General features: G+C 52.4%; 1 protein-coding gene and 1 long non-coding RNA gene across 3 annotated transcripts in view; one reads left to right on the top strand and one right to left on the bottom strand.

Moving 5' to 3' along the window:
* The window catches only part of LOC113877593 (secreted and transmembrane protein 1-like), a 36,938-nt gene extending 20,307 nt beyond the window's left edge, over positions 1–16,631 (bottom strand). Inside the window, exon 1 of one of the 2 annotated variants that reach the window (XM_027517824.1) lies at positions 16,401–16,631. The gene's annotated coding sequence lies outside the window, so the exon portion shown is untranslated. The remainder of the gene's footprint in view (positions 1–16,400) is intronic. The other variant, XM_027517821.1, reaches the window with a different exon arrangement.
* LOC113877594 lies at positions 3,559–11,688 on the top strand. The gene is made up of 2 exons (XR_003506774.1): positions 3,559–3,805; positions 9,224–11,688. It is a non-coding gene; the product is annotated as an uncharacterized LOC113877594 (long non-coding RNA).
* Positions 16,632–25,111: the final 8,480 nt, after the last annotated feature.

The following is a 25,111-nucleotide window of genomic DNA, read 5'->3' as shown; positions in this document are numbered from 1 at the left end:
TTAGATGCGTGACTCAGGAAGAATTTCAATGACCCCAGCTGCTTGCATTTTCCCACAAAAGAAAAGCACTGTCACCCTTAACTTGTGATATATCTGTTCTTTGTGGCAAGCAGTAGAGTCACCTTCACCCAGACGTATCCTTCATCATCTGTGCATCATTCCAAGGTATTTCATTTGTGTCCAAAATGCGACCCTATGGCCTGTAGCTATTGGATTCTCCAGGCAAGAATTTTGGGGTGGGTTGCCATGCCCTCCTCAGGGGATCTTGCTAACCCAGAGATCGAACCCAGGTCTCTTACGGTTCCTGCACTGGTAGGCGGGTTCTTTACCACTAGAGCACCAGGAAAGCCCACCTGTACTCCTGGCCAGAAGCCCCACGACCTGGCCTCCTCCATCTCTTGGGACGGATTCTCTAACTCCATCATAGCTCTCTCACTGTGTGGTTTTCTTTTAGTCAACTGCATCCCCCCAGAACACTCCCCCAATGCCACCCTGTTCAGAGACTCACTCAGCCCTGAGTAGGGGTCAGAAGGTTCAAGGGTCTTCCCACCCTCCTGGCCTGAGAAGATTGGCCCTCAGCACCAGGACACTCCAGGAGCACAGATGCCCCTCCTGTCCTCCCCCTCCTCACCCCAACCCTGGGGCAGTGCTTTCTTCCTCTGCTTCCTCATCTGAACTCTGACCTCCTCTCCTGGTAGAGGCTTCCAGGCCCAGGGCTAGAATATACAGGCCAGAGGCCACCAGGTCTGAGAGTGACTGAGGGTCAAAGTTTAAAATTGGGTATTTTCCCACAAGGAGCTCCAAGGAGGGCTGTGAGCAGGAGGCTGAGGGCAGGTGCCCTGGGGACAGGTCCAGAAGCCTGGGCCTTAGCTGGTCAGCACACACCTGAGGGTTCAGGTCCCCACCTTCCAGAATGCGCCAGAGTCAGCCTGAGGGGGAGGTACACAGGCTGAGAGCAGAGCCCAGCCAGCTGCTCAGGCTTCATGGGAACCCCAGGGGACTGTCCATACTGAGGCTGGGCCCCCTGGGGTGGGGGTGAGGGAGGGAGAGAGGGTGCAGTTCCCTTCTTCGAGGGGTCAGTAAACAAGGGTGTTTTGTTCTGACGAAGTCCCTGCTCTTCCATGGTGTGAAGGTCAGCCATTCTAAACACAGTGGGTTCTCAGTGAAGGCTGCTCAACAGCCATGGATGTCCCTGGGGCAGAGGAACAAGTGTTTACAGAGCCGGCTCCCCAGCCCCTCCCCACTTTGGAGGTGGCTGCTGCTGTTTTATTTGCTGAGTTGGGTCCAACTCTTTTAAGACGCCATGGACGGTAGACCATCAGGCTCCTCCGTCCCTGAGATTTCCCAGGCAAGAATCCTGGAGTGTGTTGCCATTCCCTTCTCCAGGGGTCTTCTCCACCGAGGGACCAAACTTGCCTCTCTTGCTGGGTAGACAGATTCTTTATCTCTGAGTCACCTGGGAAGCTTTTGGAGGCAGACTGCTAAATTCAGGAGGTGAGTATGGTTTTCGGAGAGCACTGAGTCCCACCTGCTTCATAAAATATGCACACTAGTCACAAATCCCGGTTTGTTGCCATTTGGCACAAAATCTCGGGACTTGACTGGTGGCATGTGAGTGGAGGCCCCACACTCCTTCACTCCATCGTTTTCGCGCATGGAGTATCGGCCACCCAGTTGCCATTTTGCTGTTGGATTTTCACTGGCTCAGCTGATAAGGGGTTCGAAAAAAGCATTCAGAGGCTAAAAGAATGGGGATTGTTTGCTACTAAAGGAGCAGATGGGATTCCCCGGTGGCTCAGACGGTAAAGAATCTGCCTGCACTTTAGGATACTCCGGAAGAACCCCTGGAAGAGGGAATGGCAACCCACTCGAGTATTCTTGCCTGGAGAAATCCGTGGGCAGAGAAGCCTGGCGGGCGACAGTCCATGGGGTCACTAAGAGTTGGACATGACTGAGCAACTCACACACACAGGAGCATGTGAACCTGGAACCAATGACGTGGCCTTGGGCCTGGAAGACTCATCCCTCCTGCACGTCTCTGGCTTGCACTCCGCTAGGGGGAGGGGAGGTGGGTGGGGAAGGCACTTGTCGGGAGCGGGAGGTCATCCTATCTCAGAAACCAGACTAGGGATTGACAGAGGCCTTGACAGAACGGCCAGCCCGCGGAGCAGCCCAGCCTCCTGCCTCCTTGTCCCTGTGAGGGCTATCCTGCCAAAAAGCTGAGACATCTGGGACGCAGGCAAGATCTTAGTTTTTTGTTTGTCGTGCTTTAAGCCAGCTTTTTCATTCTATTTTTCACTTTCATCAAGAGGCTCTTTAGTTTCCGTTCGCTTTATGCCATAAGGGTGGTGTCATCTGCATATCTGAGATTATTGATATTTCTCCTGGCAATCTTGATTTCTGCTTGTGCTTCAACCAGCCCAGCATTTTGCACTATGTACTCTGCGTATAAGTTAAATAAGCAGGGTGACAATATACAGCCCTGACTCCTTTTCCAATTTGGAACCAGTCCATTGTTTCATGTCTGGCTCTAACTAGACAGGCCTTCTAGGCAGCTGCTCTCGGGGGTGGTCGGGGGAGGCGGAATACCATTCTCAACTGGGCCCCAAGTTGGCAGGTCTGAGTCAGCATGCCTGGGGGGCCTGGTCTGAGGGTCTGCTCACGGTGAGGGAGACTCATATGTGGGTGATCCCCCGGGCACATATACACCTAACCAGGTCTCCTCTCAGCTGCCCGTGCCCTCTGCTGGAAGAGGGGCCTCCTGGTGATGGTCTGCGGTGGGGGATCCGTGGAAACAGGGGCCTCCAGCCCTACCCTGTGTTCCTGCCTGAAGAATCCCAGGGACGGGGGAGCCTGGAAGGCTGCCGTCTATGGGGTCGCACAGAGTCAGACACAACTGAAGCGACTTAGCAGCAGCAGCAGCAGCTGCCCTACCCTGGGAGCCTGTGCAGGGGGCCTGTGGCACACGGTCATTCAGGGGTCCAGGCAGCCAGAGGCCCCTCCAGCTGGTGACACTGTCGTCATCAGAATCACACTTGGGCCTGAAGGAGTCTTTTGGGCCTAGAAAAGAAAACAGGAGTCTCAAAGGCCCTTGCTGAATCATTTAACTTCAGAGAAAACAAACAGAACTTTAGGTCCCGCCCTGATGCTCCAGGCCGGTTGCATCTATCTGGGACTTATCACCCCCTGTCCAGAGACCTTCCACCCCCTATACCTGCCCAGAAGACTTATCACCCCCTGCCCAACTACAAATGCCATCTCAACTAAAGAATACCCAAAACATCCCGCCTGATTAACGTTTCCCTTATCGCTTCCACAAACCTCCCTATAAATATGGAGCCTCCCTGGTCCCTCTGGCTCTCAGCCTGGTGCTTAGGCCGACTGTCGCCCCTCCTTGCCTGAATGAAGGTAACCTACTTCTGTTGAGCTCGTCTTTCCTCTCTCTGCCTCGGCCTGAACTATACCTTACGTTCTTGGTGCCGAAACCTGGAAAGGGCGAGGCACTCGGCTCACTCCCTCTCACTCTCCCTCACTCTCATGTTTTCCCTTTTCCAGGAATCCGGGAGCGCGAACATCCTCCGAGCTCACTTTTCTGCCAGGGCTCAAGTTCCCCTCCGGGACACTAGTGCCTTCGTGAGGGGTTCAAGCCTTGGCCTAAGGCTTTATTGGTGCTTTGCGTACCCCCAGGCCTCGGCTCTACCCCCTTTCCCTCTCTCTCTCTTTCTGACGACCTCCAGAATAGAGAACTCCTGCCATTCGACTGCTCTACATGCAACACTCCACTCAAGCCGGCCCCTAGATTAAGGTAAGATCCGGACGGTGTTCTAGAGGCGTCCTAGAACTCAGTCCTCTCCGGGTCCCGGGGACCCCCAGCCCAGGGGCACTCTCTAGGTGACGGTGGGGGATGCTCCACCTCAACACAGAGCTCTCTTCTCATAACTCCTATTACGACTACGGGTGAGGACTCGAGCTCTCAATAGGAGCCTCTGCTTGCCTTTCAATTATGGGGTCTGGCCAATCCGTCCCAAAAGATTCCCCTCTGACCTGTGTTCTCAAAAATCTCAAACCACTGTCACTCACTGAACTCAAAGCTAACTGTTTAAAACAACTCTGTATACAGATTTGGCCTCAATACCAATTAGACAATCAAGACCGCTGGCCTGAAGTCAGCACATTTGACTTGAACATTCTTCAAAATCTCATCAACTTCCTTAAACAGAATGGCAAGTGGTCGGAGGTCCCATATGCCCAAGGCTTTTGGGCCCTTTGGAGCAGGCCCTCCCTATGCAAGGCCCGCTCCACCCACGAGGTCCTTCTATGCACCTTGCCTCCCAAGCAAACGGGCTCTTCCTAAACTAACCACAGACCCGAGACCTTCCGCACCTGCCCCAGGAGTTCAACCCGCAGACGAGCCCCCTCTCTACCCGCCACCCGCCAACCCTCTCCTTCCCCTTCATCCAACTCTCCTACTGGCCCAGAAACCTCTCCTGACGCCCCCTCAACCCCACTGCCCCATCTCCCCGACTCCCCCCTCCCCACTTCCTTCCCCCACTTCCTTCCCCCACTGCCACACGGTCATGTACCCAACACGATCCCCTGAGAGAGGTGGCAGGACCAGAGGGCCCCACCCGAGTCCACGTGCCATTTTCATTGTCAGATATGAGCCAGATAGAAGAAACGTTAGGATCATTTTCTGAAAATCCTACCAGATCCAGGAAAGAATTCCTGAGACTCTCACAGGCCTATAACCTCACATGGAGTGACGTCTATTATATCCTAAATGCCACTCTCACCCCTGATGAAAAAGACCATATCTGGCAAGCTGCAAAAGTCCATGCTGATCATTTACATAAGCAAGACTGGGAGAGCCCAGGTGCTGATGAGGCGGTGCCTCCGTTAGATCCCCACTGGACTTACCAGCCCGGTGACCCAGGTATCAGGAGAATCATATGATTACCTGCATTCTAGAAGAGATGCAGGAAAATACTCATATCCATGTCAATTATGATAAAGTCAGGAAAATCACCCAATGGGCAGATGAAAATCCAGCCTTATTCTCGGCCCGCCTCACAGAGGCAGTCCAGAAGTATACCAACCTAGATATCACCACCCCTGCTGGCTTACTCTACCTTCACATTCAATTCATCAGCCAGTCCGCCCCTGACATCAGACGCAAGTTTCGACAACTAGAAAAGGGCCCTGAGACCCCTCAAAGAGACCTTCTAGAAGTAGGCTTCAAGGTGTTCAGTAATAGAGAGGAGGAGGCTAAGAGAAAAGGCACGTGAGAGAAAAGCTAAATATGCCTTTTTGGCGGCAGCAATTAAGGAAAGAGTTCAACCTGGCCCAAGTCATCCCAGAACGGGATTTAAGACCCCCCTCCCCCAGACCCTGCTTCTGATGCAACCAGTTCAGGACACTGGGCAAAGGCATGCCCAAACCCGCGGCCCCCCAAAAGCATGCCCAACCTGTGGCCAATGGAGACACTGGAAGATGGAGTGTCCCCAGGGATGCCCTGACGCCTCTGGAGAAATCCCCACTTTTCCCTAGAACCCCAGCCCAACCCTAAGAAAGTTGTTCCAATGATGCGGCCCAGGTTCCAGCCACCCAGCCCCTGTCCCAAACATGAGCTCAGAACTTAGGGTAGATGGGGTAGGGCTGGAAAAACGACCTCTTTTATAGTAGACACTGGAGCTACTTTCTCTCTCTTAACTTCCTACTCTGGCCCAACTCACTACTCAGAACTCACAATCAAGGGGGGTCTCTGGAGTTCCCCTAAGGCCAAAAATCAGCCCTCCATTACTCTGTCAGTTTGGAAAATCGACCCTTATACACTCATTCCTCATAATGCCTCAGTGCCCGATGGCACTCCTAGGGAGAGGTTTGTTATCCAAATTGGGGGTCTTTATGACCATACCCCTCTCGATACAGTCTCTATATTCTGCATGCAGATGGCACCTGGACGGTCCCTATCCCTCACCCTGACCTTCCCTTGGATCTACCCACCTCAGACCCCCAAGTCTGGGACACTGATCACCCATCCGTAGCCAAACATCATCTCCCAGTCCACATTACCCTAAAAGACCCCTTGACTATAATCACCCAACAACAGTACTCTCTCACCCCGGAGGCCCACAAGGGACTTAAGCCTATCGTAGACCGTCTTCTTCAAGCCTCTATCCTAATTCCTACCCATTCACCACACAACACCCCTACTCTGGCAGTAAGGAAGGGACCAGGATCAGGTCCAGGATCCTGAACCAGGATCTGTGAAAGTCATTGAGGCCATCACATCGACATTCCCAGTAGTCCCTAACCCTTATACCCTTCTCTCCGCCATACCCCTGACTGCAACCCACTTCATGGTATTAGATCTCAAAGATCGCCTTTTTCACCATCCCGCTCCACCCCCCCTCACAACCTTCACCTGGCAAGATCCCGAGACTCACGTTTCCCAACAACTAACATGGACAGTTCTCCCCCAGGGGTTCAGAGACAGTCCCCACTTTTTTGGACAGGATTTACAAAAGGACCTACAGACACTCGACCTATCCCTGAGTCATCTCCTGCAATTTGTAGATGACCTCCTCCTTTGTAGCCCAACCCGAAAACTCTGCCGCCAACATACTGCCAAACTCCTTGGGGCCCTGGGATCCTGGGGTTTTCGGGTATCCCAATCTAAGGCCCATATAGCCCAGACAATCATCACCTACATGGGGCTCTCCATATCCCACCAACAAAGAACGATTCCCCCAGATAGAATCCAGGCCTTGATTAACGGTCCACTTCCAAAAACGAAAAGGGGGCTCCTGTCTATCCTCAGCCTCCTCAACTTTTTCCGTATCTGGATCCCTAACTTCTCCCTCCTTGCAAAGCCTGTCTGTGAGGCCACTAAAGGATGTCCGGATGAGCCCCTTTTTAACCCCTCCTCGCTGGCCAATCCTCTTCGCCAGCTCACCCACAGCCTCCTCTGAGTGCCAACTCTCCACCTGCCAGATCACACTAGACCATTCTTTCTCTTTGCACACTCCAACCAAGCACAGGCCCTGGGATTTCTGTGTCAGCGGGCCGGAGACACCTGGGCTCCCATAGCCTATCTATCAAAACAGCTTGACATGGTGACCAAGGCCCTGTATACAGGCCACGGCTGCTATCGCAGCCCTCGTACCCGAAGCAAATAAACCCTCTAGGCATGCCCCTTTAACAGTCTGTTCTCCACACACCTTCGGAGACTTACTATCACATCCGGCTTTCCTCTCCCTTCCCCCTTCCAGGGTACAGGTCCTACATACTTTTCTCCTCGACCCTCAGCTCTCATTCTCCCCCTGCTCTCCCCTTAACCCCGCCAGCTTATTACCCACGTCCTCTACAACAGACTCCCTCCTACATAGCTGCAGCCTAACAGTAGATCTTACCCAAAACCCCTTCCAACATTTAACAGATCAGCCCATCCTAGACCCAGACACCCCACACTGGTTCGTTGATGGCAGCTCTCAAAAATCCCCACCCTTTGCAGCAGAATACGCCATCATCCAGGGGACTTTTGTCACAATCACTTAACCCAGACAACTGAAGCTTCACCTCTGCCACCTCACACCACCTCCCAACAGGCAGAACTGATAGCTCTCACCAGAGCTTTGAGTGTGTGTGTGAAGTCCTCAGTCCTGTCCGACTCTTTGCAACCCCGTGGACTGTAGCCCGCCAGGCTCCTCTGTCCATGGGATTCTCCAAGCAGGAATACTGGAGTGGGTTGCCATTTCCTTCTCCAGGGGATCTTCCCAACCCAGGGATCAAACCCGGGGTCCTGCTTTGCAGGCAGACGCTTTATCCTCTGAGCCACCAGGAAAGCCTTTAACTGGGAAGCCACCAGAGCTTTAACTCTGGCTAAAAATCTAAGGGTTAACATCCACACAGACTCCAAATATGCCTATAACGTACTTCACTCAAACATCCTAATATGGAGGGAAAGAGGTTTCCTAACCCAAAAGGGACCCCCCATTATTAATTCAGACCTGATCCACAAACTCCTAGAGGCAGCACTCTTACCAAACAAAGCCGCCATCCTCCACTGTAGGGGCATCAAAAGGGAAGTGTCGTATCAGCCACAACAATGCTGCAGACCAGAAGGAAAGGAGACAGCCCTGTCCCATCCTTCCCTCCAGTCCCCTGTCATCCTAGCTCTGACTCCACCCGACCCTCCCTCCACCACAGAAATCCTCTCTTATCTACACTCACTTTTTCCTCCCTCATCCAAGACACTCCGACAGTTCCTCTGTAACCACTTTCCCATATCCAATGCTGACCAACAATATTTAGATAACCTTACCTGCTCCTGTCAAACATGTCAACGTACTAACCCCAATTCCAACCTAAAACCGACATCCTTTCCAACCCATCAAATGCAAAGCAGCCTCCCAACACAGGATTGGCAGATAGACTGTACTCATATGCCCCTGGTCCGGAGAGTTAGATACCTCCTGGTCCTTTTGGACACCTTTTCAGGGTGGGTAGAAGCATTCCCCACCAGAAACACAAGAGCCCACACCGGGGCCCAAATCCTCCTCACAAAAATTATCCCAGGTGTAGCCTACCTTCATCCCTACAGTCTGATAATGGCCCGGAATTTACATCCGAGGTCACCCAACAACTGGTCCAATTCTTACAGATACCCTGGAAATTTCACGTTCCATACAGTCCCCAGTCCTCAGGAAAGGTAGAAAGGATGAATAGAAAAATCAAAGAAACCCTTACCAAACTAACCCTCGAAGTACATCTGGATTGGACTAAACTTGTGCCGATTGTTTTCCTCTGAATACGGGCTTTGTCCAGAAAACCCCTGGGGCTGAGCCCCTTTGAGGTGATGTGTGGAGGCCCATGTTCCCTCCTGGACGCCACCCTGAACCTCCTCCCATACCAAGCTTCTTACACGCCCCTCTGCTGGCAGAACTCCGCAATGCCCTCTGGAAATACGTCAACCACAACTTTCCTGCCCCTGACCCCCAAGCCTCCTTGCCTCCTTTACAAATTGGGGACATGGTCTATCTGTCTGATAATCCCCAGGGTGACCTAACCCCAAAGTGGCAGGGAGCATTCAAAATCATCCTCCTCACCCCAACTGCAGATAAACTCGAGGTCACCTCCTGAGTACACCCGTCTCGCCTAAAACGGGTCACCTCCGATCCTGCGCTGCCCTCCTTAAATGACACCTATCGGGTCTCCCTCACAGGACCCACCTCCTTAAAATTCACCCAGCGACAACCTCTGTCCACCATCGAAGAAGACACTGAATGACCTGGACTCTCAGCCTGCAACTGTTCCTGACCCAACTACTACAAGACCTCTGGACCAGCACCCCGACAGGAACCTCCTCCAAAGACCTGACTACACTGGTGTCTCAACTGTGGCTCCAGGGATCCTCCTACAACCTGACTCCAGACGAAATTGATTTCTTTACTCTCATTCTCTACATCATTCTACATCCTAATAAACAGTGTTCCTCCTCAGACTCAAACCACCACCAACTTGGGGCCTTTCCCCTCGCCCTCACTGGCCTCTCCCTGTCTCTCTAACTATAACAGCACTCTTAAGCTTAATCCTTGCTGTAGGCCTAGTAACTGTCTCCCTCAGGACTGGCCACCTAGCCTTCGTCTTTCCGTGGGTATCGCCTACGTTGCTAGCTGTGTTCTACTCCCAGGGTGCTATTTCCTCTGCACTGCCTAACTAACAGCCCATGACTCCTCTGTTCCTCATCCTTGCTGCACTACCCAGCCTTCTGGCTACTCCCTGCCCCTGCTCTGACATTTATTCCTATGTACATTCCTCATGTTATAATACAGCTCCAAAACCATGCACCATGAACCTTGGGGGCGGGAAGTCCAAATTCCTACTCACTGTTCAGGTACAACAGAGAGGGAAATTCGTGAGTACCTGCCATAAGCCAAATGGAAGAAACATATGTTTCTATCCCATTACCCACTGGGGGTACTCAGACGGGGGCGGGATACTAGATCAAAATCGGGAAAAGAAACAAGAACAAGTTATCAAGAACATAATTTCCCAGTTACAGGCGACCCCTGAGCCTTATAAACGCCTAGACCTCCTTTCCCAGTTACGGCCTGTCCTAAAACGTCCCTCTGGCAACCAACACCTTACCCGACCTCCCAACTCTTCCTTCCAATTCTTCCAGTACACACAACACACATCCCAGTCTTAGATATGCATGTCACTGTCTCCCTCACCGTCATAACAATTCCTTTACCTTCAACCTGGCCTTTACAGGGCAACTACACCTCCCCTTCCCAACAAAAAACTACACAACTCATTGGGCCAGTCTCTGACAATGTCCTACTCTCAGCCTCTTCAAATCTAACCTGTATCAACTATTCTAGTCCCAACTACACTGGTCTTACAAACTCCGCTCCCTCCTTCTGTTCCACTTGGGTTCTCTGGAACAGCACAAATAATGCACCAATCCGGGAATCTTCATTCTCTGCGGACCTGTGCATATTTGTGTCTCCCGTCAGATCCCCCTGGACCTGAATCTTGGTCTTCCTGACCCTGGGCCTAACATTCCTCAAAGAAGAAGAGGTAGAACAAAGAGTCTCCCCACAAGGGGAACTTTACCCAGGAAAAGACGAGCTGTCATAGCCCCTCTCCTGATTGGGACTGGCAGAGCAGCAGCCCTAGGCACCAGGATTGGAGGCAGCTCGACCTCTGCCCAATTCTACTACAAGCTGTCCCAAGAACTTAATGAAGACATGGAGCAGGGAGTGGGTTCCTTCGTTTCAATCCAAAGACAAATTAACTCATTAGCTTCTGTGGCTCTTCAAAATAGGCGAGCCCTGGACCTTCTCACTGCAGAAAAGGGAGGGACCTGCCTTTTCCTAGGAGAAGAGTGGTGCTATTTTGTTAATGAAATGGGCGTAGTCCAGGGCAGAGTCAAAGAACTTAGACAGAATTGAACGCCGCAGGAAAGAGTTACAAAACCTTTACAGTCCCCGGAAGCAGTTCCCTTGGTTGCTCCCTCCTGGGACCACTGGTACTTATCATTCTATTCCTCTTATTTGGACCCTGTTTCTTCAATCTCTTTCAAAGGTTTCTCCAAGAATGCATTTGGGCCATCTCTCGAGATCAGGTCAAGACCATTCTTCTTCTTGAGAGCCTCACCCCAAGCTCAGAAAAAGGAGACCCTGGGCCCTAGGACGATCCTCCATTCCAGACCCAACTCGTTGCCCCTATCCAGCAAGAAGTAGCCAGAGAGATACGGCACCCTTTTTCCCATTTTTTTACAATGATTTCAGGTCTGGAATGAAGGAGTCTTTTGGGCCTAGAAAAGAAAACAGGAGTCTCAAAGGCCCTTACTGAATCATCTAACTTCAGAGAAAAGAAAACAGAACTTTAGGTCCCGCCCTGATGCTCCAGGCCGGTTATATCTATCTGGGACTTAACACCCCCTGTCCAGAAACCTTACACCCCCTACACCTGCCCAGAAGACTTATCACCCCTGCCCAACTGCAATGCCATCTCAACCAAAAACTACCCAAAACATCCCGGCTGATGAACGTTTCCCTTATCACCTGCACAAACCTCCCTATAAATATGGAGCCTCCCTGATCCCTCTCCAAGCTCAGCCTGGTCGTTAGGCCGACTTCGCCCCTCCTTGCCTGAATAAAGGTAACCTACTTCTGTTGAGGTCGTCTTTCCTTTTTCTGCCTTGGCCTGAACTATACCTTACAGGGCCTGCCCTGGCTGCGCGTGTCGCTGTCATGTTGCAGGGCAGTTCACGGAGGATAGGGAGCGCCTGGGTCACTTTTGCCCCGTGTCTCTTCCAACCCAGATCTACAGCTTTTTCTCAAAACAGACTTCGACACAACTTGCATGTATCATTTTCTTTTTTGTCTTATGTTCAGTCTTTACTTAGATAGAATTGAGACTCTGCAGAGCAACTTGACCTTGGAGCTCAGTGTGGCTGGAGCCCCTCATGCCATAGGAGGTTGCCCCAAAGCACCCGGTGCTGTCCTGCTGGGCTCACCGGGCACTTCTGTTAGCCCACCTGACCCATGACGGTGGTCACTGCCCTCGGGCTCGACTTGACCCACAGCCGGGCGCTCTCACAAACACGGGCTCACGTAGGCTCACATGGTGCATGCCATGGAGCCACGGGGCTGGGAGCAATCCCTGCTGTCCTGGAGTCAGACAATGAATAAAGCTCCAAGACAGGTTTAGAGTTAAAATTGTTAGGAGAACTATAGAATTTAATTTTAGAATTAAGCACTGCTGCAGAAGAGAGGGCAGTCCACCGCTCAAAAACACACAGGAGACCACATCAGATCTCAGGACCGTGCCTGCTGTGATCAACCTGTCTCCTGCCTGTGCATCCCTGGAGCACCTGGTCACATGTGGCTTTGTTCCGCAGGCCTGGACAGCGGCGATGCTGTGTGCTGCTCACCAGCTGCTGCTGCTCCTGGACCACACCAGGGGAGGTGTCCAGGAGCCATGCCCCATGCTGGCCCACACCTCACAAACCTCGTGGCCACAGATTTGCTTCAGGTGGGTCCAACCCTGCTCCACAGGCAGGCACTGTGGCCAGCCCTCCCAGGGGTAAAACCTTCCCCTGTGGCTGGAGCCCAGAGGGAGACGGGCCCCCGGCTTCAAGGGCTGATCAGTGGCCAGAGCTCTCTCTATCACCCTGCAGGACACACAGTCAGGGCAGATCACAGCACAGCACTGGGGAATCAAGGCCAGAGACACCCAGAGGACTCACGTTTCTCTTCCATTAGAGCTAAAGCCTTCTGACTTTCTGATTCGTGTTTCCTTTGAGGGACTTCAGGTTAACCCGTCCTCATGGTGGAAAAGAGGGATTTGGGTTTATCTTAAGTTCTGAGTCCCAGTGGTTGGAGGGATGGAAGATACTGGAGCCTCAGGACACATAAAAGAGAACCAGAGTTGGAGGAACAGGCCCCCACCTACTGGCTAGAGAAAAGGGGTCGTCAGGGCTGAGGTCTCTCCGTGAGGTCTCCTGCGATTCCTTGGGCTGGCTGCTGCCACCGTCCTGCCCTGGCCATCACCCCACAACCTTTCTTCATCTCTCTCTCCTCCTCCAACTCACCCACCCGACATCTGATGCACTTTCCCTGCCAGGTTTTATTTTGACACATTCCTTTGACCAGTTTCCTTAGGGAGCCTGGAAAGCACACCTTTCCCCCGCGGGGCGAGGGCATGATGAACCTGTAAGTTGCTGAGCCACCCTGCAGAGGGCGCCAACAGCACAGATGTGGAAAGGTTTCCAGAGACAGGGAGGCTTGAGGATGAGAGTCTAAAAAATGCACCCTGATCCACCAGGATACATTGGGATCACGGTACATTGGAGTGTCAAGATCACAGGGAAGAAATGTGGAGCTTGGCAACCTACTGCAAAAGCAGCAAGTTCCTCCTCCTCCTTCTAACACAAGTGACCAGAATCAGGGTAGCAGCTAGCTTGGCCCCTTTTTGCCATTTCCACCCTGTCTCTCCTGTTTCCTCCAGCAGTGGCTTGGAAGCCAAGCCTGGGGGGAGGGAGTGCAGCAATGGCTTTAATTAGTGAGTAATTCTATTACCTCCTGCACCACATTCCTGGCCCTCTCGGTTTGGGTTTCCTAACACCTGGGCAATGTGCTTCCTTGTCTCGTTTGCCTGCAGCTTAGATTGGAGATGACATATATGGTTTAATAGCTTCTTTTTTAGCACTTTTCCTAATTATATACTAAGTCCCTTCAGTCGTGTCCGACTCTGTGTGACCCCATAGATGGCAGCCCACCAGGCTCCGCTGTCCCTGGGATTCTCCAGGCAAGAACACTGGAGTGGGTTGCCATTTCCTTCTCCAATGCATGAAAGAGAAAAGTGAAAGTGAAGTCGCTCAGTCGTGTCCGACTCTTAGCGACCCCATGGACTGCAGACTACCAGGCTCCTCTGTCCATGGATTTTCCAGGCAAGAGTACTGGAGTGGGGTGCCATTGCCTTCTCCTTCCTAATTATAAGACTGTTGCAAAAGGGGAAACATCTTCTACGACCCACAAATCCTGTTTTCCCCAAGCCATTGATATATATGAGTTTTAAACTTCGATTCCTGAGAGAATGGTATTTAAATTGACAGAGAATTCCTGCATCGTCTGGGTCTGAGTATGTGAGTACATTTTAGCCCAAATGTCCTGAGAGTCCAACATCCACAGTCTTGCTTTCCAAAAAGGAGCAGAATGTGCAGCTTTAAGCAAGGGCCGTGCGTGGGGTGGCTGGCACAAGGCACGTTTCCTCCTCCCCAGGCAGGCCCCATCCCTCCACAGGGAAGCGTGTCACTCTGCCCCATTACTCAGCCTGTTCGAAAGGCTTGGATGGGAAGAGATTGTGTTTTAGGGTGTGACCTCCACTCACCAGGCCGATTACACAGCCCACTCCTGAGTTACCACTATGGTGACCTCCTTTCTACTGCGGCAAAGACGAGCCGGGGTACTGAAGACTGTGCTTCTAGAAGCTGGAGTGTTTCGAGGACTTACTCCTACAATTTCTCTTTCTACAGAATCAGGAAAGAATGAAAAGGAGTTGCCACCAAATCCCAAGAAGCAAAGTCCACCAAAAGAGCGCACACCAGCCACTGCCTCTGCTGAGGGGTTTGAGAAAGCATCTTTAAGAATCTCCAGCATCGTGATTATGGCACATACACCTTCTTAGCCCCTTCATGGATCCCAGCCCTGTTGTGGTGAAGGGGCTTGTGTAACTCAGTGAAGCTGTGAGTCATGCCACATGGGGTCACCCAAGAGAAACTGGACATAGTGAAGGGTTCTGACAAAAATGATCCACGGAGGAGGAAATGGAAACTCCTTCCATTATTTTCGCCATGAGAACCCCATGAACAGTATGCAAAGGCAAAAAGATATGATACCCGATGAGCGCCCCACCCCACCCCGCCCCCAGATCAGAAAGTGTCCAATATGATACTGGGCAAGAGCAGGACGAGCAGAGGGCAATTACTAACAGCTCCAGAAAGAATGAAGAGACTGGGCCAAAGCAGAAACGACGATCAGTAGTGGATGTATCTGGTGGCGACCGGAAAGCTAGAGCAGAGAGTGTCATTTTCAGGGCAAGATGCCCAGGGTGTGAACCAGTCAACACCAGACCCTGAACAGGCTGCAGAGGTTTCTCCACATGAGAGTGACCTTTGGCTGAGGATTCAGGGCCTTGGACTCTGACACGGCACCTTCTGTTTCTCCAGTTCTCAGGGGGCCTGACCCAGGCTGGAGTCCAGCTGAGGGGCCACACCCAGCTCTGGGGGCCCTGAGCCCCAGCAGTCTGGCATGAACTCGGCTGTTTTGAAGTTTCTCGGCACTGGCCTCACAGTGTCTCGGGGTTGGATGCCCTGTGGTAAGTCCACACATGTCCTGTGTGGCCTGGCAAGGGATGAACCCCAGACAAGCATGACTGTTCCTGGAGTCTTAGTACAAAGATGAGCTCCAGGATCCAATTTGGAAATCACCCCCAGCGGCAGTATCACTTTTTCCGGCATGCAGGGAATGTTGGTGGGCACCTATGCTGCCAGCTCAGTCTGTTGAGATTGCAGAGAATCTAAATTGTCACAGAAAGAGGTAAAACAGTCCTCAAGGATGGTGCCGCATCACATCTGTCTGGGTGACAGATCTCAGAGCCACCCTTCCCCCTCACCATTTTGCTGAAAGTTTTACTTTTGTTTTTGATTCGAAGGATTCATTAATAAAAGAAACCACTTCTCACAAAATAAACAATTTCAATATTTACTAGAAGGTCATTTGGCTTAATTTTAATATACAGGCATTAAAAGAAGAGAAATAGAAACAATAGAGAAAAGTAACAGCACATACATCACCACATGGGGCCAACCAACATCCAGACTTAAACACAGCTGGAAGGTCCCTCGATAAAAGCCTTATGGAGTCCCAGTTGGGAAAAGGTCCGAATCTCGCAGGTGAGACATCAAATTGCAGTTTTGGAGGCTCCCGCTTGGAATCCCAGGGTGCAGCTGATACCATCATCCGTGGGTGTGCAACAATGCAGCTCTGGTTTTCCTTCACCTTTTACATTGTTGTTTGTTGCACCTTGTGAGTCAGGAGATTTTCCAGACCCCAGGGAGTTGGCCAGAACTCCAGGGGCTCAAGAAAATCCAAGCCCCGTTCCCTTTCTTATCCAAAGTGCCCCTTGACTTACTGGTAACAATTTCTGTGTTTGCCAGCAGGCACATGGACCAGGCAAGATCAGAAGTCAGTCAGAGGCCTTCTCTCCAGCCCCTGAAACCTGAACAAGCCTTCCTCCGTTGTCATTTCCCTAACACCGCCCCCCGCCCCTTTGCTGTCGAACCCAGCACGGTGACACAGCATCCACACTACCCGCACCCCACTCACAGGCTTCTGCATGGCCTGGGGTTTCCATCTGCAGGGGAAGGCTGGATGGGTCACCCCTTTGCCCTTCTTGATGCTTTTCCGTGTCTCTGCTTCACCCAGACTGTGGACATAGGCTACAGACTGGCTGAGAATGTTACAGTTGTGTGTTTTCTTATTTCCACAGAAGTTCATGTTCATTTTAGAAGCCTTGGAAAATGCAGATAAGCAGAAAATCCTTCCCAAAAGTGGCCTTGGCCAACATCTGGTTCAGTCCTCTACGTTTGTGGTTTCTGCCTTTGGGGTCCAGCCCTCTGCATCTCAAGGTCCTGTGGTTATTAATCAGGCCTTCTATTGACTTGCAGTCACTAGACCTGGCCGAGGCACGAGGGATCCAGGAACCATGGTACCTGCTCCAAGGGCCCTGGGAACACACCTAACACCAGGGGCACATGCATGCACACTTAGACACTGCACTCCCACACTCACAGACATGACACACCTGCACACTCACAGCAGGTCTGTGGGGCTACTGATGCAGCAGAGCTGGCCTGGGGATGGCTTCCACATGTTCCCAACCCACCAGACAGGGCTCTGCCGGGAGAGAACAATGGACGCCGAGGATGCAGCATCGTGATTCCACAGATTAGAAAACAGAGGCCTGACAGATCAGAGTCGGGAGTTCTCAGCGTTTCCAAGGACAGGCTCTTAGTTTTGGTTCTGATGAGAGCCAGGCCGGCATTGGCCTGGGGCTCCTTTCTGGAGCCTGCGGTTTGGGGTGGGGACACACCAGTCCATGCAGCCTGAAGTCACCACCAGGGGATGCCATTGGCAAACACTAAGTCAGCAGCAGAGTCCCAGGCCTGGGAGCAGAAGCTGCCGCCCCAGGGCTGCTCCTCCGTGTTGTTGGGATCCCCAGGAACTTGAGGGGCCTGCCACAGGCCAGTGGGGCAGGTCAAGGGTTCCTAGAATCCCTCAGTTTCCATAATCCTCCCACCACCCAAAGATTTATGGGTGTGATTCAGTTTTGTGTTTACATGCTGGTTTTGTCTAGTCGTGGGTCTTTAAACAAAAGTGCAACGCACAGCAGGAACAGGGGCATAAAGTAGGAGGCGTGGCTATGCCTCTGTGGGGCCGTTTGTGTATCTGTCAATGTCCCCTCATGGCACACTCCCCTGATATCCCCTCAGAGAATCCTCTCACAGTTCCCCTCAAGTTCCCCACATGGCTGTTCCTCTTGATATTCTCCTCATGGCATTGCCTCAGGTTGTTCCCTCCTGGCTTCCCCGGATGATGTTTCTTTCCTCGCGGGGTCTCCTCCTTACTATCCCCTCGTGGCGTCCCTGATCCTGTTCCCCTCATAGTGTACCCAGCGGTTTCCCCATGGCGGCTCCTCATGATGTTCCCTTCACGGCTGCCCTCATGGTGTCCTCTCATGACATCCCCTGATGATGTTTCCCTCATGGTGTCTCCTCGTGGCATCCTCTCATGATTATCCCTTCGTAGTGACTCCTCTTTGGGTCCCCTTGTGATTCCCTTCAGGATGTCCCCTCATGGCATCCCGCACCGTGTCCACAGCGGGGTCCGTGGCGGCGACGAGACCTGCCCACATACGTCCTGCGGTTTCTCCAGTGCAGGCCCGTCTACAGCCTGTGGGCAGGACCGTCATGGAGTGCAAGCTGAGTGAGTGTGACCTGTGCCTGTGTCGAATATCTGAACCTCCCAGCTCATTCTCCATACAAGTTTGGGTTTTCTCTGACTTCAAAACAAACAAACTGAAATAAACCTTAGAAATGGATTTTAACGGAAAACACGTGTTATTCATCAAGCGCCTCAGCCGTTCACTCAGATGACAGCCAGTGACGAGCCCGGTCTCCATGAGGGCAGGCCGCCAGTCACTGAGGCCGCATTGCTATGGTTTGCCCAGAATGTTTAATCCTCAGCCTTTTCTATTAGCTTCCTGGAATGTGTGTTTTGAAGGAGATGCTCTTTTTACAGGTGGTGAGAGAAAAAAAGAAAGTCTCCCAGAAGCACCCCAGGTTTACGTCTTTGGTGTTTGGTGTATTTAAGCGAAGGTCTGTGGCTAATGGATTCCAAATTCATGGGGCCACGTCTCCGTTTCTCAGGTGGGGCGAGAGTGGGAGGTTTCACCAGATCAGCATCCCTCAGGCCTTTAGGATCAGAGATTTCCTTAATCCATTCACCCCAGAAGCATGAATCCTAAGTTCCCTCAGTGGCCTGGTAGGCAGGGGCGGGGAGCTGGGCCCAGGTCACAGGGCTCAGGCCCTCTCTGTGCCTCATGAGAACCAGGGGAACCCCAGCCTGGCTCACAGGGCAGCATCCGTTCCTGCAGGTGGTGGCAGGGGGACACGCAGAGACCTGAAAGCCAGGGTGGAAGGTGTGCCTCCCCCCGCGTGCGCACTGGGGAGGCAGCGGGCGAGAGTCAGCGGGAATCTGAGCAGAGGAGTGCTGCTGCCTTCCCTCCCTGGGAACCTTCCAGCAGGGGAGCCTGTGGCCCCAACTCCACAGGCACCCCGACTTCCACATGTCTCTAGGCAGCAGGGCGGGGAGCACCGACAGGGCCACGCCCAGGGGCACACTGGGCTGCTGGCAGAGGTCACGGCCTGACTCTTGCTGAAGTGACAAGACTGAGCTTTCTGCCAGTGGTGGGAGCAGGGAGCCATCGATGGCAAACAACTCTCAGTGACAGTGCTGACAGGCGCCCAGTCCCTTCTGCCCCCTCACTTGCCATCCCCCACCCAGCCTGCAGTGACCCTGCCTGCCTGAGGCACCCGTGAGACAAGGGGCGTGACCCCACAGCCACTCTCTTCCTACATGGGGAGATGGGCATGCTCAGCATGAACTGGGAGGGCAGGTGGTCTGAAACCAGAACCCTTTGCAAGAATATGTGGCTTTCAGCCATGATGGGGAGATGGACATTTTGCTATATCTGGTTTCAGCTGCTAACTGCCCACATAGACTTTATGAAAGAAAAAAAAATTGCTACATTCCAGGGAAAGGAATGGGTTAAACCCAATTGGTCTGTGTGGCCATGGGATGTGGCTGGGAACCCCAAACACTGGAGGAGGGTCAGCCAGATGCAAAGGCATGTTCAAGGGTCACTCTGTGGCTTCCCTGGAGGCTCAGATGGGAAAAAATCCATCTGACAGAGAACTTCCCTCCCAGTTATAGGTATTTGTGTCCCTTTCTCCTGATGCTGCAGTGGGTCCCATGTCTCAGTCTCTCGGCCACTCACCATTGTTCCTCTTCAGGCCCAAGACCTCATTGATTGTTAATGGCCACCGGGGCTGTTGTGGAGAGGTCAGTCCTTCCCAGCCTGGGGTGTTGTAGGGAGGCCAGGACAATGGTGACCACGTGGGCCTCAGTCTGTAGTTGTGGGACCCTGGGTTGAGGGGCTGGAAGCGTGGCAGCTCTCCCAGGGCCGAGGCTCCCACAGCAGCCAGGTTCTCCCCAGGCGTTCTGGGCCCACTGGGGCTGGCATCCCCTCCTTGTTTGGAGGACTGTGGCCTGGAGGCTGAGTCGCCTCCTCTGCCTTCCTCTTGGCCCATGGTGAATTAAAGAGGATGGTAAATCTCCTCTTAAGCAGGACTGAGTCTGGGGTGTCCATGGGTCTTTGGATCTTAACGTGGTTACATCAGTCAGGCATCTGTAGGGCACTGCCCGGTGTGTTCTTCAGGCTGAGCACCCACTGACCAAAAATTGGGTGTGCCTTCCTTGTAGAGCCCAGAGCTGACCCCACAGCAATGTGGTATGAGGCAGGGCTGGAAAGTTCCACTGTAGCGTAGAGGCCTGGGGTGGTCTCAGCTCTGATGGTCGAGAGACCAGCAGCAGACTCTCGGGGAAGCTTCAGGGTGTGGGACTGAGGTGGGTCTTTGACCTGGGATCTGTGCTGCCCTGCAAGGATCTGGGCCCATCGCACCTGCTGTATAGGAATAACCATCCACTCTCGGTGTCTAGAAGTTGTGTGTAGGGGGGTTGAGCTGGAACACAGGGTGGACACCATCTCCTGGAAACATCCTATCCAGTGGGCCGAGGTGGTTATACTATGTGGTTCCGACAATCAGGTCTCAGACGCTCCCAAGGCCTGGGGCATCGCGTATGATGTAAAACTTGGTGAAGATGTGTAACCGCAGTGATCCTGACCCCTGTCTCTCTCCAGTCTGCTTGCGTGTCAGGCGGCCTCAGTCTGGCCCAGAGCATCTCTGAGACCTGGTTAAGAGCAAATTGACCTGACGACACATTTAGTTGATTTGATAGGTCTATTGATGGGTGTGCTAGTGTCTCTAAGATCAATGAGGGTCTTGCTATCTATCTGGGAGAGGAATGGTGAGCTGAGGTTGAAAACGTATGTGCTTAGTCACTTCAGTCGTGTCTGACTCTTTGTGACCCCATGGACCGTAGCCCACCAGGTTCCTCTGTCCATGGGATTCTCCAGGCAAGAATACTGGAGTGGATTGCCATGCTCTCCTCCAGGGGATTTTCCTGACCCAGAGATCGAACTCACGTCTCCTACAGCTCCTGCGTTGCAGGAGGGTTCTTTACTGCTGAGGCACCGGGGAAGCCCAAGGGTAAATGGTACTCCCCCAAATCCATATCCACCCGGACCTGTGAATGGAACCTTATTTGGAGTCAGGGTCTTTGCAGATGTAGTCACGACCAAACCATCCTGTCTGGCCTTAATCCCGATACGACTGATGTCCTTACAAGGAGAGACGATTTTGGATACTGGGAGAAGGCCATGCGGGTGACGGGGCAGAGAGTGTGGAGACGTGGCCACAAGCCCAGGAAGCACGCATCGCAGGCACCACCAGGAGCTGGAAGAAGCCTGGGACAGGTTCTCCCTCGGAGCCTCCAGGAAGCACCAACCCTACGCTGGTTTTGAACTTCTGGCCTCCAGATTTGTGAAAAAATTAATTGCTGTTGTTTTAAACCACTACATTTGCAATCATTCTGGCCTCCAGGTACAGATTTCTTCCCTACACGCCCCCTGCTCTGGGCGGGCTCTCTGGCTTCATGACAGGAAGCTGTGAGATGTGTGGTTCAAGGGGTGGACGAAAGGGACCCGTGTCCTTCGGTGCCTGGCAGCGTCAGCTGAGGTGTATAAGATGTGAGATTGTTGGCAGAGGCCGTGGTAGTTGTCCATGCTGGTCAACACACATTTCACTTCCGGGACTGCTCTCCACGATGCAATCAGACACAATTATAACTGCACCAACTCCACCCCCACCCCCAACGCCTGCCGCCCATCTTTCTTTCTGTGTGAGACTTTTGAAAAGTAGAATTTTCTGAAATTCCTGTGTTTGTAGGGCGCCAAGGCACTTGTTTCACACCCCCAGCAGGCCAAGCCGGTCCTGGTCCCTCATAAACGTCTTGTTCCAGCCTGGCTTGTGCTTTCATAAGAATGACATTTCTGTGTGCTCTTGTGTGGTAATCTGAAGAGGCCACCAAAGAAGAGACAGTGAAATTATGCAGCCAAAAAAAAAAAAAGAGTGGTCTGTAGTGTCAGTTAATCTTAAAATATTGTTTCTTCCTGGATACTTTGGATGCTTTATAAAATGTGTGATTTCTTTTCTCATTCCAAATAAGCATTTGCTTCTGATCCAGGACTGTACAGGTGATTTTGTGTTAATTTCCTTAGAGAGCCCCTCTTGGTGTGCATGAGCTCCAGGTTGGAACGAGCTTTCCTGCCACACTCTAGGGTGAGCCTGGGGAGGAGCTGGGGGCCAGCCACATGGCCTTCAGCTCGAGTCCCCGTCAGAGACCCCTCCAGATCATCCAGGATAACTCACAAGCTGCCCCTGCCCCGCTCAGAAGCTCAGGGCTGACTTTCTCACAGGAGTGTCTAGTTAGGATAACACTGGTAGCCCCGTGATCCTGCCCCTCTGCCCCACTTGCACACCAGGGAGAGGAGAAAGGAGGGCAAGAATGGGCAGGGGCAGGACCAGGAGAAAGACAAGGGGGTCCCCAGGTGGGGATGGCGGTCCGCTTCCAGATGCCCCGGTCTTCTGGTTCACTTTCTGCTGGGACCTGATTTATGTCCAGAAACTTGGAGTATCAAGTCAGTCACCACTGCCCCCTGGGGGCTGGGTGTGGTTGTAGGGAAAGGCCCGGGGCATGTGCCCAGGTTATGGCTGCCCGAGTGGCTCACGAAGTGATTGAGCGTCGTTTCCACTTTGGCCCAGTTTCTTCATTCTTTCTGGAGCTTTTAGTAATTGCACTCTGCTTATCCTGCTCTTGCCCAGTATCATATTGGACACCTTCTGATCTAGGGGTGGGGTGGGGTGGGGCGCTCATCAGGTATCATATCTTTAAGCCTCTGCATACTGTTCATGGGGTTCTCATGGCAAAAATACTGGGAGGAGTTTCCATTTCCTACTGCATTGGATCAATTTTGTCAGAACCTTTCACTATATCCCATCTCTCTTGGGTGGCCCCATGTGGCATGACTCACAGCTTCACTGAGTTACACAAGCCCCTTCACCACAACAGGGCTGGGATCCATGAAGGGGCTAAGAAGGTGTATGTGCCATAATCATGATGCTGGAGATTCTTAAAGGTGCTTTCTCAAACCCCTCAGCAGAGGCAGTGGCTGGTGTGCGCTCTTTTGGTGGACTTTGCTTCTTGGGATTTGGTGGCAATTCCTTTTCATTCTTTCCTGATTCTGCAGAAAGAGAAATTGTAGGAGCAAGTCCTCGGAACACTCCAGCTTCTAGAATCACAGTCTTCAGTACGCTGGATCGTCTTTGCCGCCGTAGAAAGGAGGTCACCATAGCAGTGACTCGGGAGTGGGCTGGGTAATTGGCCTGGTGGATGGAGGTCCCTAAAACACAATCTCTTTACACCCAAGCTTTTCGAACAGATCGAGTAATGGGGCAGAGTGACACGCTTCCCTGTGGAGGGATGGGGCCTGCCTGGGGAGGAGGAAACGTTCTTTGTGCCAGCCACCCCACGCATGGCCCTTGGTTAAAGCTGCACATTCTGCTCCTTTTTGGAAAGCAAGACTGTGGATGTTGGACTCTCAGGACATTTGGGCTAAAACATACTCACATACTCAGACCCAGACGATGCAGGAATTCTCTGTCAATTTAAATGCCATTCTCTCAGGAATCGAAATTTAAAAATCATTTATATCAATGGCTTGGGGAAAACAGGATTTGTGGGTCGTAAAAGATGTTTCCCCTTTTGCAACAGTATTATAATTAGGAAGGAGAAGGCAATGGCACCCCACTCCAGTACTCTTGCCTGGAAAATCCATGGACAGAGGAGCCTGGTAGGCTGCAGTCCATGGGGTCGCTAAGAGTCGGACAGGACTGAGCGACTTCACTTTCACTTTTCTCTTTCATGCATTGGAGAAGGAATGGCAACCCACTCCAGTATTCTTGCCTGGAAAATCCCAGGGACGGCGGAGCCTGGTGGGCTGCCATCTATGTGGTCACACAGAGTTGGACATGACTGAAGCGACTTAGCATATAATTAGGAAAAGCGCTAAGAAATAAGCTATTAAACCATGTACCTGGTCTCCAATCTAAGCTGCAGGCAAATGAGACAAGGAAGCTCATTGCCCAGGTTAAACCGCGAGGGCCAGGAATGTGGTGCAGGAGGTAATAGAATTACTCACTAATTAAAGCCATTGCTGCACTCCCTCCCCCCAGGCTTGGCTTCCAAGCCACTGCTGGAGGAAACAGGAGAGACAGAGTGGAAATGGCAAAAAGGGGCCAGGCTAGTTGTTGCCCTGATTCTGGTCATTTGTGTTTGAAGGAGGAGGAGGAACTTGCTACTTTTGCAATAGGTTGCCAAGCTCCACATTTCTTCCCTGTGATCTTGACACTCCAATGTACCGTGATCCCAATGTATCCTGGTGGATCAGGGTGGATTTTTTTAGACCCCCATCCTAAGGCCTCCCTGTCTCTGGAAACCCTTCTACACCTGTGCCGTTGGCGCCCTCTGCAGGGTGGCTCAGTAACTTACAGGTTCATCATGCCCTCGCCCTGGGCGATGGCAGGAGGGGGGTGGGGGTGGGGGGTAGGGGTGAGGCGGGCCGGAGATGTGCTTTCCAGGCTCCCCTAAGGAAACTGGTCAAAGGAATGTGTCAAAATAAAACCTGGCAGGGAAAGTGCATCAGATGTCCGGTGGGTGAGTTGGAGGAGGAAAGACAGACAAAGAAAGGTTTTGGGGTGATGGCCAGGGCAGGACGGTAGCAGCAGCCAGCCCGAGGAATGTAGGAAACCTCACGGAGACACCTCAGCCCTGACGACCCCTTTTCCCTGGCCAGCAAGTGGGGGCCCATTCCTCCAGCTCTGGTTTCCTTTTGTGTGTCCTGAGGCTCTAGTGTCTTCTATCCCTCCAACCACTGGGACTCAGAACTGAAATAGAAACCCAAATCCCACTTTCCCACCATAAGGACAGGTTAACCTGAAGCCCCTCAAAGGAAACACAAATCAGAAAGTCAGAAGTCTTTAGCTCTAATGAAAGAGAAACGTGAGTCTTCTGGGCGTCTCTGGCCTTGAATCCCCAGTGCTGTGCTGTGATCTGCCCTGACTGTGTGTCCTGCAGGATGATAGAGGGAGCTCTGGCCACTGATCAGCCCTTGAAGCTAGGGGCCCCTCTCCTCTGGGCCAAGCCACAGAGGAAGGTTTTGCCCCAGGGAGGGCTGGCCACCATGCCTGCCTGTGGAGTGGGGTTGGACCCACCTGAAACAAATCTGTGGCCACCAG

Source organism: Bos indicus x Bos taurus, chromosome 19 (assembly GCF_003369695.1).
Source record: "Bos indicus x Bos taurus breed Angus x Brahman F1 hybrid chromosome 19, Bos_hybrid_MaternalHap_v2.0, whole genome shotgun sequence".
Lineage (NCBI taxonomy): Eukaryota > Metazoa > Chordata > Mammalia > Artiodactyla > Bovidae > Bos > Bos indicus x Bos taurus.
The sequence above is the reverse complement of the archived record's forward strand: the minus strand, read 5'-3'. Positions and strand labels throughout refer to the sequence as shown.